The 13293-nt window shown below is 35.6% G+C and overlaps 1 protein-coding gene across 7 annotated transcripts in view; it reads left to right on the forward strand.

The window, feature by feature from the left end:
- Window positions 1-1478: 1478 nt before the first annotated feature.
- LOC133849420 (uncharacterized protein CG43867) overlaps window positions 1479-13293 on the forward strand; it is a 184522-nt gene continuing 172707 nt past the window's right edge. For 3 of the 7 annotated variants that reach the window (XM_062285491.1, XM_062285493.1, XM_062285492.1), the window contains exon 1: window positions 1481-2451. The gene's annotated coding sequence lies outside the window, so the exon portion shown is untranslated. Of the gene's footprint in view, window positions 2452-13293 lie in introns of all 7 variants that reach the window. The other 4 variants (XM_062285486.1, XM_062285487.1, XM_062285488.1 and 1 more) reach the window with 2 other exon arrangements.

The following is a 13293-nucleotide window of genomic DNA, read 5'->3' on the forward strand; positions in this document are numbered from 1 at the left end:
TAAAGCGAAAGCTCACGTCATTGCTTTCTTACAGTTCATTTTGTTTTTGCATTACGAAGAGCAATCAACAAAAGTAAATGCAAATGCAGCCCACAGCATTGCAAAAGCAAAAGCAAAAAACAAAAGCAATTTTGCTGCTCAGTGCATTGGGCAAGCAAATTGCAAAAACAATTTTGCATGTTCCTTCGTATTCTCAGCCTATGCGTTCAGTTGAGCAACAACACTTTCTTAGGCTGATCCGTTAACTCGCTAATACGTATGTAACTTGTTGTTGTGTGCTCTTAAAATCTACATTGCGAGAAATATGTTCATGCCTGCATTAACGTCACCAAGAAGCATTGCAAGGGGTATCCTAGTTTTTTCAAGTGCATCATATTGAAGCGAAGGCAAATGTATGAATCTATGTACATACTCCTATGTACATACAAATGTATGCATTTGTGCTTATATTTTTATGTGTATTGCAGATCGAGCTGCCATTTTGACTGTCTAATATTTTTGAATATCAATTGAAGACGTTCTTTTACATTGCTCGGCTCATGGAATTTTTAAATAAAACTTGTCATATAGCCATTTGATGATAACATTTTAATTTAAGTTTCATACCAAGCTACAAATTTATGAAAGCGAAAGCTGCTGAGGGGGGCGTGTCTGCTGTTGCTGCCAGACATTTTGTCCGGAAGGCAGGACATGCACAGTTGCACACGGCGACACACCTGCACAGTGGGACAGACAGGCAGAAAGGCAGATAGACGGACAAAAGAAGGACATGCGAGTGCACATAGCGAGTACATGTGAATGGGCGCATTCCTCTCTCAATTTTTGTGAATTGAAATTTTTGAAATTTCCCGTCAGTCTGCAGCAAAGCGGCCAGACACATTGGAATGCCGTTAATTGTTGTTGTCGAGCCAGACAGCGTTGCCATCGTCGATGGAGCTGGGAAGGGTGGTGGGGGGAGACCACTGCTTTAGTTGACCACTCCCACTCCTCCTTCTTTACAGTGTTTAAAAATTTAAAAGTCTCGCTCGCCTTTTTCCTAGCCTTAGCTGTTAGTTGTTAACATATCGTTTTTAATGCTTGTCAATTAAATTTAACAGTGCGCTGTTAACTGCATTTATGTGTGCTATGTTATAATGTAGTTGGTCCACAGCTGTTGGGCTGTTTTAACAGCGCACTGTTAACACAAACAACTGTTGAGCAGCAAGTCTGAGAGCGACGGCGCTCTCTCTCTCTTCTCTCTCTCCGGCTCTCACAATGTGCAAAAAAAGGCAAAAACCAAAAGACCGACACACTCATACAGAAAAGGTTGTGTACAACGACGACGACAGCAACAAAAGCATAGAACGCAACTTACAACAACAAGAAGAACAAAAGCAACGCGCGTGACAGCTGCGACGCCGACAGCGCTTCGCTGCCGCCGACACTGCTATTCGGTCGTGTTGTACTCTCTTTCTTATTGGGAAAGAGCAGTTTTTCACCAGCCGTCAAGTTGTGTCCGTGTCGCGGTCGCGTCAGTCGTTCAAATGTTTGTTGTTGTCCAACCGTTTTTTTTATGACTATTTTGTTTAAAAACTATTGCTAACGGGTTTTGTTGTTGTTATTTGTGAACATCTTTAGTGTTAGTTTTGTGTATGATATTGCAGCGAGTAGCAAAGCAAATTAAAACAGCACGCGTCTCCTTTTCGGCAACAACAATAACAAGTGCAAGAAGATGACGCGCAGGGCGCAGCAGCAGCTAAAGCAGCGGCAGCAAAAACGACAATAACAACAACAATTACATCGACAGCTGTTTGCCCAATTGTGGTAAAATCGAAAATTAATGTAAAGCCAGTCAACGAATTTATAACAATGAGTTTATTGTGAAAAATACTTGTCAACAACACCAACAACATCAGTTCAGCATTCGAAAACAAACGGAACAACTCAAAATTTACGGTTTTTTTTTTGTGTGTGTCTTGCTCCCTGTACGTTTGCTGGAGAGGAGAGTGAAAGACGCCACCCAACTGCGACCACCACAATAACAAAAGCAACGGCAAAAACAGCAGCAAAAACAAAAAAAAGTGTTTGCAAGTTTTTTTTCGTGTGTGTTTTTGTGTGTTTTTTTTTTGTTTGCCTGCGCAGTTTGGCGCTCTCACGTGTTTGCGCCGACTGCGACGCCGGCTGCGACGCTCTGCCGCGTTTTGATAAATGCAAAGAAATTCCCATGCGGCCGTTTAGTACATTTTCTACAGCTTATTTCGTGTGCCGCCTACTGTTACATTTGTGTACAGTGTGACTGCTGCTAAGATTATTACATGGACTTCTGCTGCTCCTTACGTTGCTGTTACTGCTGATGATCCAGCAGCGATGTAGCCGCTTTACTGGGCCAAGCCAAATATCCCATTTACTTTTGGACGCAGCGCTGCCTGCAGTGGTCATTGCAAACACTGAGAGCGAGAGAAAGAGCGAGAGGTGAGTAATTCTGTGGTCATGCATTGCTGACTCTTTGATCGCTTTGCTTGAAACGGGCGCTTTGGGGGAGTAGACGAAATTCAATGAAATGCATCATGCACTGGACACTGAACATGTCGATGCGCGATTAACACTACTCATAATCGTATACATTGGAGCAAGTATTATTTGTACTGCTCACTTTTCAACAGCAATTAAATGAAAGCTTAATCAAGGGTCAAAGGGGATTGAGTAAATTATTTCAAATAGTTGAGAGTTTGTTTAGATAACTATGTATATTATTGATGAGAATTTTTAATTTTATAATATCTATTATGATAGAACATTTTATAGTAAAATTGAAATATTTGCACAGCTCACTTTTTTATCAGCAAATAAATGCTAGATTACCAATATAAAGCAAGTTTAGCACACACATGAAAATAAATAAATGTTATCAAATATCTAAGATTAAGATTATAATAATTTTGTATGGCTAAATTTCCGCTTAAAATTGTTGAATATTTCATTATTTAATGAGTGCAAATATTTCACAAGTGTGGTTAAAAGTGATAAAACTATTTGAATACAGGCATTAAATATTTATTTAAGCAAAACGTGACATTGTCGGGGTATTACATTTTTGGAATTCACTTCATAATAATATATATTAAATTTTCGTTAATATGAAAATAGAAGTGGACAGTACTTAAATATTTTCTATCAAATACATTTCTGTAGTGCTAAGATATATGTACATATAGTAAAAATTCCATTATATACTAGTTTATTAATGTTAATTTTTATGTAGAATTTCGTTTTGGGCAACACAACTAAGCAAACTCAGTTGTTTGGCAAACCTTTTAGTAATTTAAAAATGAAATAAAAGCTTTTCTAAGTTACGCCATTGTCTGCGTATGTCTGTTGTGTCATGATAGTGGATTAGTATTGGGAGCTAGATGGATTTCATGGTCATATTTTGTAGAGTCTTGTTCGTGTTAGAACAGCTGCTATTTGTCCTGGTTGAATTTTGCAATATCCTCTCAACGCACTCCGCACTCTGCACACTTTGCACCACACCCACGAGACAGTGTCGTGCATTGCACAGTGCCATCAATAAGTATGTCAACCGAGTCAACAGCATTAGCACAGCAGACGAAAGTGGAAATGGGTAGGGGGAGGAGGAGGGGAAGTAGTAGATGAGAAAGGTAGCGATGAGGTTGATGAGGAAAACGGACTTGCAGCATTTGTCGTCGATGTCGTCGCTCATTTGGCCGAAAAAACCGAAAAAGCAACTGGCGACAACAACCAACAGAAATAAATAAAAATGTAGAAGAAAGCAGAAAAATAGAATAGAACGAACCAAAAAAAAAAAAAAATCCAACGAAACGAAAGACAAATCAAGAGAAAAGGCATTCAATGAGGCGGTGTCCCCAACATAGCGCAATATACCAAACAATTCCATTGATTTTTCTTGTGGGAATACGACAACGAGTAGTTGTAGTTGCCACTGTGCAAGGCACAAGGAAAGCAAAGGAAACGAAACGAAACGAAAGGCAAGGCAAGGCAAGGAAAGCAAAGGAGCAGGCCATAGAAAATAGACATAGACATAGACACAATACACCCTCCCTCAACCCTCCACCCGCAACCCCACTTGTCCCACTGTGCAGCACAGTGTGCAGCACCCTTCTTCTTCTGGGGCTGACTGTGTTCGCGTCGTTGAACTTTTTGCAACATGCTTCTGTAGTAGCTTGCTTTATTTTTGTACCTTTTACCTTTTGCTTCCTACCACTTCCACTTCCACGTCTACTTCCTCTTTCTATATCTTTGCCTTCGAAACGGAATTTATGTTAATTTGGTGCTACATTCCTGGAACCATATCCTTTGTCTTATTTGTTTAGCAATGACTTTGTTTTGCTTGGCTTTTCTACCTCAAAATAAACTCTACGATTTTTTTTCTTCTTTTCGCTGGAGTTTGGGGTTTAGTTTTTTCTTCTTCGACGGTGCCGTTAACCCTTTGCTTGCAAAAGTTTTTCCATTGAGATATTTATGCTTTGCAATCGGAATGCCTCGCATAACTATTCAATGGAATGTGGGCTAAATATTTGTAATATCGTATCACTGTTTATAGAGTTTCACATTGCCCGATGAATGGGTTAGGTGTGAGTAAGGGGAAGGCTGTGTAAACAAGCTGTCTGTTGTCTGCTGACTGCGGCTCAATCGATTTGATTTTGATTGCCCATTGGGCAATTATCTGTGGTCAGAGCTCAAGTGCCGTGATTTTGTATCTAGTGCAGTTCGCATTAGCAACTGGAAAGCTTGTTCACCTGTCACCTTTCACCTTTTTCCACATTGTTATTTACATTTTGTTCTATTTTTTGTTCTTTTATTTCATTCTCTTCTTTTTTAATTCACAATTCACAATTCCCAGCACATTGTTTAGTTATTTTTTTGTGTCGTTGTATCGCTTCAACACTTTGCGAGCTTTCGACATTTGAAAATTTGTTCTGTCTAATTGATTTTCGCATTTGTTTTGCCACTTTCACATTAGTTTTCGCGCACTTTTCTTACATTTCCTTCTGCATTTAGTTCTTCTGCTGTTTACTTGGGTTTTTCCATCTATTTGGGTCAAGTTAAGTGTTTGCTTTGAGGGTTAATTGTATATTTACTTGAAGTGAACTTGAGCTCGTTTCGATCAGTACGTTTTTTCTTTAATTAGCTTTACTGTTTATAAAATTATATCAGATGACTTAAATCAAGTCTTTAGACACCTTTATACATTATAATTTAATTTCCCAGTTTTACATTTAGTTTAAAGTATATTAAAGTTTTCGATATCATAGCTTAAATTATGCATTAAAACTTACGAGACTTGTTCTTTATTTTATAAAGCTTAAATTCTGGAGTAATAATTAAGCTTTTACTTAAAAAACTGCTAAAAAAAATATAGTTTTATGTAAGCTAAGGTGATCCTTTAGATAATTTAAATGTTTTTTTTTTGGAGGTTGAATTTGCATTAAAAATAAGATGATTAAATGTAAGCAAAGTATCTTTACCGAAAGCTTTAAGCAACTTAATGGACAACTTTGTGCTTTATTTTTTAATTAATCCGATTTGAATAAATATTTTTCAAAGACCAGAAGAAAAACAGTATGGAAGCAATTTGAGCTGATTAATATTGTTTATTAATAAATATGATAACATATACTTTCTGATCTAAGCTTTAAAGTACTTTCAACAAAATGTATACAAAAAACCGTATTAATTAAAAATAAAAGGCAAAAGTTATCCACAAAGTTTTTTAATATAGTTGAGTTTTGGTTTGAAATTAATACGAAGTATTTTTGTATACATTTGAGTCGAAGTTTCATGTGAGCTTCAAATGTATTGAGGGTTTAAAAACTTTAATTTAAGCTGAAAGCTCCTTTGAAGCAATCAGCTTAAATTGAAGCAACTTGATGGACAATTTTGTGCATTACTTTTAAATTATTACAATTTTCTTAAAATAAATTTTGTTAAAAAGAATATTACAACTTTGCTTTTTACTTACTGACTGATTAATAAACTAATAATAAAAGCTGAAGCTTAAAAGCTGTATATACTTATAGTAAGCTTTTAAGTACATTAAATGTTTTGTGATTTGAAATTGCAATTTAAGCAGAAAGCTCCTTTGAAGCAAGCAGCTTAAATTGCATAAATGTTACATTTCGCAAATGCATTTGTTAAGGACAAAATGGAAGCGATTTAATTTGGTAATAATGCAGCTGTGGATTGGAGATTGTAACCGTTAGTTGCACCATCTGATTGCAGTAGTTTTGCGTCATTTTGTGGCATCAGCTGGCGGTGCAAAATGCAACTCTCAAATAGCAATTCCATGAACTGTACACGCACACAACATAAACATAACTTTGCCACAAAATACACACACACAAACACGCACACACACACACACACACACACACACCCAGCTAGACAATTTTATTTTCGTTGCTCGGTGCAGTTTTTGGTCCGAGCCATCAACATATGGCCAAACAAGCCGGCCAAGAAAAACAGAGCAACGGAAAAATATAGAGAAAAACAAAAAGAAAAAAATTTGTTGTTGAGAAGGAAACTTTAATAAAAACATGTCAAGAGCACTTTTGGTTTGAAGTAACTGCAGCAGAGCAAAAAAACCAAAAAATGCAAAAGAAAAAGAAAAAGAACTGGAAACGCCCACGACGAGAACACGACTCCAACTATGTCTGCAACATAGCGGATGCAATGTTCCCCCCTCCACACTCCCTTCTTCCGCCCCCTCCCTTATATGCCTTCTAGCTGTTCTTGTTGTTTTGGACTTGACCAAGTTTATTGCCTGCCTTTCTGCCTGCCATATGCAATTGCCGTAGATTATTTTGGGCGACATGGCAAAGGCGTCAACGAATCTTGCCGCATAGATTTGACACCCACTGCAATCAGACCAAAAATAGAGCTGCCACAGTTGCCCCTCTCCTCCCTCTCCTCCTCCTACTCCTCCACCTCCTCGCTCAACGTGATGTTGGCCGACTTGCCCAATTTTGGACACGAGCCGACACTTGAAGACACTGCTGCTCTTCTGATGCGTTCGCGCACTGCGTTGTCAAGTGTGTGGCAAGGCACACAAGTGGGGCAAGTGGCGCGACTGCTGTTGCAAGTGCTTTGCTGCTAGTGTTGCAGAGTGCTGCAAGTGGCCAAAGCAAGCCGAAAGAAGAACGCATTGGACTTCGTCGCTATGCAAATGTTGCAGTTGCAGTTACAGTCGCATTTTAGTGTCAAGTGCAACATATAGTTGCAACATAAAAACTGCGGCCACTGTGCAAAGGTAATTGGGCTAACTAAATGCAAACGTTTTTCCGTTTTTCGTTTTTCGTTTCACACGGAGGGTCAATCAATTGTGACCCCAACTAGATTTCTTTTTGCGATTCAGCAAACCACTTTCAAGAGATTTTCTTTAGATTTTTGTAATCTTGTCAATTTGCGAAAAGAGCTGTGAGTGTTTTATACTCTTTGAGTAAATACAAAATGTGCTTAACTTAATGCACATTAATTTGCATTAAATATATAATTTGAAATCACATTCTGGAAAATGTTTGTAATCTTATCTGAGGATGTTTTATATTCCAGGCTAAGCGAAATTTAATTTCTAATTTAATTCTGACATGTTTTTAAATACTTCCCATTGAATAAGTAGAATTATTCGAACTCATATGTATGTATCAATTATATCAAACCTATTTATATCGCATAAATTTGTATTGAATAATAATTTCAAATGCAGTTACTTAGTTCCAAGAAAAGTTTACATCTCGAAGATAAAATCTATCGAATGCTGCCAAAGTTTGTGACAAAAATTCTTCCTCTCTAGATAGTTTTCTTGTTACAACCGTTGCACATTGGGATGAAAGGCCTTTATTTTGGCAAAAACCTAAAAAGTTCATGTTAATATATCAATAATGTTGCAATTATTTCAAGCTTAGAAATGTCCCTAGACATCGAAAATATTTAATTTGAATTTTATTGCGCAGCCTTCGTCTTGCACCAGCTGTTTAAAGTCAGCTGTTCTTGCCACGTTGTGCGTGCAAGCTTGCTGACTAGTAAAATTTCTTAATTTTGGCGTTGTCGTATTTTTAAACAGTTTGACTTATTAAAATACCTTAAATTGGAAAATGTTCTTCATGGTATGTAGAAAATATTTGTATATTTGAAATACGTAAGCATTAGTTTTGTTGGTTCTAACCTTAAAATATTTGTGTTTCGTGGAGCATATCTAGCAAGAAACAACAGATAACAAATAACAACTTATGTGGTAGTAAGAGTTATTATGTGTATATTCAGGTAGCATTTAATTAATTTGCGGGAATTTGCGGGGGGGTTAAATATTTCAATAGATACAAGCAAGGTTTCTCTTCGTCGGGGTGACTAACTAAAAATTTGGCTGGATTCAAATCGCAATGTCAAGGCCTCTTTTGACTGGGTAATTCCAAATGATTTTCCGGAAAACGATTTAGAGGTGATTAAAAAAAAAAAAAAAAAAAAAATAAAAAATAAAAACTAAAAAAAAATAAAAAATAAAAAAATAAAAAATAAAAAAATCCGAAATTCACAAATAATATAAGCAGCAAATTCTCCAAGTTTCAACTTTCTAGCTTTAAAATTACGGTTATGGCCAAAATAAAGGCATTTCATCCCAATGTGCGTTGCTTAAAAGCGTCTCAATTATTACATATCACTTTACAGACTTTATGAGCTATAACTGCCAATATTCATCAATGATTTTAAACATAAATTGTTAGCCATAGGATGGAAATTTGTGTGCACGATGGAATTTTGTGTTACAGGCAGAAGGAGGCATCTTCGACCCTATAAAGTATATATGTATATTTTGGATCGGTGTCAGAAGCCTGTCCGTCTGTCTGTCTGTCTGTCCGTATTAACATCTGGATCAAAGAGACTATAAGAGACAGAGATATTATATAATTTTTTTGGACAGCATTTACTATGTTTGCAGGCAAATCAAGTTTGTTTTGTAGTTTTGCCACGCCCACTTTCGCCCTTGTACTCTGTACTATGGTATATTTAATATGTAGCACTTTATAAATATAACAAATATATATGTATCTCTTGGCATATTTATATACATTTGCGGTATATTCATTTCTATATTTTAGAAATAATTTTGCATTTTTTTGCTTTGATTGCAAATAGGTAACGAGTATCTCACAGTCAATCACACTCGACCTCAGCTTTCTTACTTAATTTTTATTACATTACTACTTATGAGCTGCATTCATTTAATTGCATTATTGCCGTTGCTGAAATCAATAAAAAATTGTTAACACATTTTTTATGCATTTTTAAATCAATTGTTTTCAATACGAATAAGTCAATTGCTTTGTTACTTTACTTGTTACTATTGCGATCAATATTCAAGGACAAAATAAAATAAAAATTATTTTTTTGCTTTCTCATGACTTTGATTTGATAAAGTTTATTATGATTGGCTTTCTGATTTAATCAACAAGAAGTATTACTTATTTTGTAAATTTGTACTTGAATCATTTGTTTTAACTTTAAACTAATATATGGATCAATTTTACAATTCCCTTAATGTATCTTTTTACTGTGAATTCAATTAAATAATGCTGAATTAAATTATACTCTATTTTTATTTCATTATTATCTTAAATTCACTCTATGTTTTTGAGTTAAGTTGGTTTTACTTCCTACTAAAAAGTATAAAAATGATTACATATTTTGTTCATTGATTTTATTGAATCATTTAATTTATTTTTATTTCATATTTACTTTCAATGCAATTCAATCCAATTTCTTGTGAATGTGATGCCATTAAAGTTTATTATGATTTATTTGCTGCCATCCATTCATTCATTTGATTTCAGCATATTAATTTCCCTTCGTTGCGAAATAGTTCAATCTTGCTGCCATAATCAATCATTCATCATATTATTTACATTGATTCGATACTTTGCAGTCTTGAGTCGTGACTGCATTTCTATTCATTTATACAATTCATTCTTGTGTGTTGATTCACATTTGTTTATGTCTTTGGCACCTTTCGTTTAGCTTCGTTTCGATTGACTTTGATCACGTTGACGTCATTTGCTTGGCAAAATCATCGTTTTATTCAGTCACCTATTTATTTATTTTTTTTTCTGGCTAGCTTGGGATACGAATTCGATTCACTTAGTTCATGCATCGCCATTCAAATCGCCATTCACCTAAACGAAGTGGTTTGTTAACTGTCCAATGGCTCTCCTTGGAGCGTGTAACTGCGATTGCCTCATTGCCAGGACCTCCTTCTCATTCTCATTCGTATCCTTTGTCTGTCTGCCACAGAGTTGTGCGGGGGGCCAAAACTCTTGTACATTTAATTAATTATTTATACAAGAAAAGGTAAACGTGCCGTCGTCCACGATGGCCCCAAAAACACGCAAGAAACAAGCAAAGCTACAGCCAAATGTTGCAAGGACACAAGGACACAGGGGCAAGGGCGGGAACGGTGGCGGTGGCGGTGGCAGCAAAGAAATGCCCCGTAACTGGAGCCGTAACCGTGGCAAACATTTTACGGATACATCGTCGACGTCGTTTTTTGCATAATTGATTAAATGACTGGCTATATAACGAGGCAGCGGCGTTCAAATTGTTTGCTACACTAGCCTGTTAGCCTGCCGCATGCTACATGCCGCATGCCACATGCCACTCGCCCTCGCAGCAGCCCTGAGAAATGAGAATTTACGATGGAGAAAAATCAAGCATGGAACCTACGTCATAGAGCTCTCTATACCCCAAAATAAGTGTAGGTGTGTGTGTGTGTGGCAAGTTGTATGTTGCATGTTAGTTATGGCGTCTGGCAAGTGTTGTGATTATTGGCTGAATGAAAAATGCAAAGAACGGCCAACTGGCAATTGGCAAATTCATGTCTGACTTTTCCCATTTGCCAGGCTACAAAAACGAAGGAGGGAGTACTTCTCTACCTCCCCCTCTCGGCCCCCCTTTTCCCTCCTATCGTCTTCTTCAAATGTGCCCTTGACATTGAGGAAAAGTTAAACACACTCACACACACACACACACAATCACACACAGACACACATTTGCATCGCATTTAGTCGAGATGAGTTTGGTGTAAATTTATTGCATACTTGAGAGCGTGTTTCATTAGGGTTGCCTGCCTGCAGGGTTGCCATAAAAGTGTACATGCATAATTCATGGCAAATCCATAATTACTGCCATCACTTCTATTGATGCTAAGATCTCTAGCTACAAAAGGTTTTTCGTAAATGTCAATGGAACTACTTGTACTTTAACTAAGAGCATAAAATTATAGTTTAGTTATAGTTATAGTAAAATTGTATTCCTGAAATTATGAATATTACAAAACAGATATATTTGCTAATGATTAGGAAATAATATTCATAGAAATGTATTAGATACCTACCTTTAGTGTGTTGCTTTCGAAATGTGGGAAATAATCAATTTTTCAACCAGCATTTTATTTATTTTTATATTAAAATGTCAGAAAAAATATTTGAATAGAAATACTACATTGCCGTATATTTTTGGTATATTTGTAGAATATGTTTTTATTGAAAATGGAGACCGGATATCTCACAGTCATTTAAGATATATTTTAAAACGACAGCAAAGACAGACATATTTAAAAATGTCGAAAAAATTATATGTTCAATCGAGCATTATATTACTTCTGTGTTTTCCTTGATATTATTTAGAAATAATTTAAAAAGTTTAGGCTGTATTAAAAAAAAATGTACTTAATCGATTGTTCCATTCTTTCTGTGGATTGCATTTATATATGTATATGTATGTATAAAAAATAATTTTGAAAATATAGTATTTTTATACATTCAGTATGTTTTAAGCTTTATTTTTAAAAGACAACATTATCCATATTATCTACGTGCACTATATAGTATACAATGATCGCAATACTATAGCAATAAAAAAATGCATATGCATTTTAGTATCTTATCGGTATATTAAATTGGTATATTCTAAAAATAATACCACACATTTTTGCTCTTATTCAAAATGGCCTGTAGCTTCTTAATTGTTTTACTTTAATAATAATAATGTAATACTTTTCTAATTGGTATATTTATGTATTTGCATAATATTCTGAAAATTTCAATTAAATCGATGCAGCCAGAGAAAAGTTGTGCCCACTCATCATGACCTAATATTGAAATATATTTGGAGAGTTTGCCACTTTAATTTAAAGCCTTCCTTTTGCATTTGATGTCGAGAGCGTAGGAATTTCATTAAATTTCATTTTTTTTTCGTTTGCAGATTTATTCTTTTGGCCCGATTTGTAACTTGAACTTTGAACTTTTCGCTTGCATTGGGGGCAAAAGTCCTCGTGGCTCCACTTTGCCTATGCAGGTCCAAAACAAACACAACACCGACTAGATGTGTGTGTGTGTGTGTGTTTTTGTGTGTGTGTTGTTGTTGAATGGCAAATACATAGAAAGCACGCTGATGACGTTGCCGATTCGACTCTTTTTCCCTCGCTTGCACTATGGAACATTTTCCATTTTAACTGGCATTAAATATTACAAGTAAACCATTAGAGATATTTTACTGCGAATTTTTGGTATTATGTTACTATATGCTTAAGGAATCTAACTCAGAAAAGAGGGCGTGGAAAAACTTCAACCACCCACAAAAATTAGATAAACTCTGATATTACGGAAATGCAAATTTGTGTCAATTGTGCGAAAAAGTGCAGAATCATAGAAGTATAAATGGATTAAGAATTAATAACGCTACATCATACACTTTAACTTACTGCTAAATTATGCTAAACTTATTTACAAAATCTATTCCAAAGTTGAAAATTGTTCCTCAAAATCTAGCTTAAGAAGCATTTATAAATTAACAAAATGCACATATAAACAATTAATTATATTTAACATACAGTACAAACCTGCGAAATTCTTATTCATGACTTATTTTTTTATTAATGGTTTTCAACATAATTAAATAAATAACAAAATTGACTGAATATGCAAACTTAGCTGAGTCTACAGCTGTTATGCTGAAAAGAACTGTTAAGTTAACAGTTTAATATTTTGTTAATGCATTGATCAATAACATTTTTCTAATTGGGACACTTTTATAGAACGCCAAAATGCCCGAGAAATTGGTCAAATGCCCCATAGTGGCTTGATACACACACATACTTAAAGCAATGTACACTCGTATGCTAATGGCTGCACATGTACGTGTGTGTGTGTGTGTGTGTGTGTGTGTGTGTGAGTGTGTGTAAGTTGGTGTGTCAAGTGTATATCCTTTTGGCAAGGCGAGTGCATT

The sequence above is a fragment of the Drosophila sulfurigaster genome, chromosome X (assembly GCF_023558435.1).
Source record: "Drosophila sulfurigaster albostrigata strain 15112-1811.04 chromosome X, ASM2355843v2, whole genome shotgun sequence".
Lineage (NCBI taxonomy): Eukaryota > Metazoa > Arthropoda > Insecta > Diptera > Drosophilidae > Drosophila > Drosophila sulfurigaster.